Source organism: Gossypium raimondii, chromosome 4, assembly GCF_025698545.1.
Source record: "Gossypium raimondii isolate GPD5lz chromosome 4, ASM2569854v1, whole genome shotgun sequence".
Lineage (NCBI taxonomy): Eukaryota > Viridiplantae > Streptophyta > Magnoliopsida > Malvales > Malvaceae > Gossypium > Gossypium raimondii.
In genome coordinates, this window is record NC_068568.1 from 21,126,321 (window position 1) to 21,128,619 (window position 2,299).

Consider the following 2,299-nt stretch of genomic DNA (forward strand, 5'->3'; position numbering starts at 1 on the left):
CTGTCTAACAGCATTGTTTGAATTCCCAACACCTTGATTATTCCAACAAAATTTTGGATGTTTCTTTCACCCTGGATTGTAGGTGTTAGAATAGGGATTGTTATTTCGATTGAAATTACTTATGTAGTACACAAATGCCGGGTTTGATGGCCATTTATCAAACACATGGTCTTCACAACAATAAAATACAAGATAAATCGATTGATTTCATCTCCTGGACTGTAATTGGTCTCTTCATTATCTTGATCATATTAGCTAAAGAGGATACCTGGGCTATCAATGAAGTGATTGCATCAAGCTCAATGGTACCAACAGCTCTCTTACCAGTCTCAGCTCGCATGGTAGGATATTGATAATCATTGCTGGCAATCCATTCCAAAATCTCATATGCTTCATTATAGGATTTATCCAATAAAGTACCATTGGCAGAGGCATCAACTACCATCCTTGTATGCTCATTTAACCCATTATAAAACATCTCCATCTGAGTCTAGTGCTGGAAACCATGCATAGGACATTTTCTAAGTATTTCCTTAAATCTTTCCCAGGCTTTGTAAAGCGTTTCATCCTTTGATTGCCGAAAAGATGTGACGTCATTTCTCAGCTTGGCATCCATGTTTGGTAGATTATATCGTAGCAAAAACCTCTGGCACTAGTCATTCTATGATGCCACTGTTCCTAACGGCAAAGCATTAAGCCATGCTCTTGCACAATCTCTCAAGGAGTACGGGAACAATTTAAGCCGCAGAGCATCATCAGGAACACCCTGTTTTCTAAAGGAGTCACAGACCTCTAAAAAAAGTTGTAAATGTAATCTTGGATCTTCAGTGGGCAACCCCCCAAATTGTCCAGCTGTTTGCAACATTTGAAACATTACCGGTTTCAACTTAAAATACTGAGCTTGTATGTGTGGTCTTACTATCCCAAGATTCAAGTCATCTAAAATTGGAGCTAAATGCTCTCGAATTAGTATGTCTCAATCATCTATTACATGATGAATAAGAAGATAAACATCCCAACCATTTGGAATTAATGGATCATTCAGACTAAGATCATTTCCTTCCCTAGCCATATTACATAATTCTCTTCTCCTTCTTCTTAAAGTTCTTTCGATATCTGGGTCAAAAGAATACTCTTCGTTAACATGAATGCTTCTACTTATTCACTGATGGAAAACCTGTAAAAATTAAATACAGCTAAGTTAGCTAAAACTAATGAAACAATAGAGAATAACAAAACCAAATTTCGCCAATTGTCAATCCCCGGCAATGGCGCCAAAAACTTGTTGCTTGTGAATGTGATGTGCGAATTGTGCAAGTATACACGTCGAACATGTAATAAAGTGATGAGTGAGATCATCTCTATGGGGATTAGATAGGTAGAATTTGTTTGAGTTATGAGAGTTAAGCTTGATTAATGCTAAAGAAAAATAATAGTGAGAATGTAATGGCAAAATGAGAGAATGATGATGTATAAAATGTGCAAAACAAAACAAGTAAACGAAGCAAGAATGTCATACAAAGTAAATACATAAAAGAAGATTAAAGAACTGAAATGTTGACTAGTCTGGCTAGGATTACTGATACGTATATCTTCTGTCACTATTAATGCCACAACAAAGTCTTAAAGATTCTACTGCTCAATAGGTTTATATAGCAGTCTACTTCTTTCGAGAGTAAAAGCTTTGGTTACCTCCCCTAAAGTACTATAGATCTATAGACTTGATTTCGGCTAGCACTAATACTTTCTACCTTTTTCCGTATGAGGCAAAGCACTATATTTAGAGGTTGTTGGGGATAAATAATTTATCATTCACTCATATTTTCCAATGTCTACCCAGTTAACCTAACCCTGTCGGGATTAAGTTATCTTTAATAACCTGCTGCATATTCATCAATAAACAGTCTGTATAAAGTATGAAATACCATTGAATAAAACATCAGAATAATTCCAACTTAAATTCTAAACGTTAATAGAAATTAAAAACTTCAGCAAAGTAATCCCAAGCCTTAATAGCTGGGTAAATCGAGTTTGGGTTTAATGCAGTAACCAACATCATGTTTAACAATTAAGTTCTAAAGGAAATGAGATAAGAATTAAAGGAGAAAATTTGAGATGATGGCTTTTGCATATTCAGCTCTCAACATTAACAGCGCAATGTCTTGCAACTGCCAAATATGATGCAGTTGTTTTCTCCTTCTTTAGCCACTTTCCTTATTGGTCCTTCCCCCCTTTTCTTTCAAAAGTTGCTCCTTCTTTTTTTAATCAAAAACTGCCCTCTTTACTAGGGTTCCCCCTA

At 35.8% G+C, this 2,299-nt stretch overlaps 1 non-coding gene across 1 annotated transcript; it reads left to right on the forward strand.

Annotated features, from left to right (window-relative positions):
* Positions 1-500: 500 nt before the first annotated feature.
* LOC128040832 (small nucleolar RNA R71) lies at positions 501-607 on the forward strand. Its single transcript, XR_008195638.1, has one exon. It is a non-coding gene; the product is annotated as a small nucleolar RNA R71 (small nucleolar RNA).
* Positions 608-2,299: the final 1,692 nt, after the last annotated feature.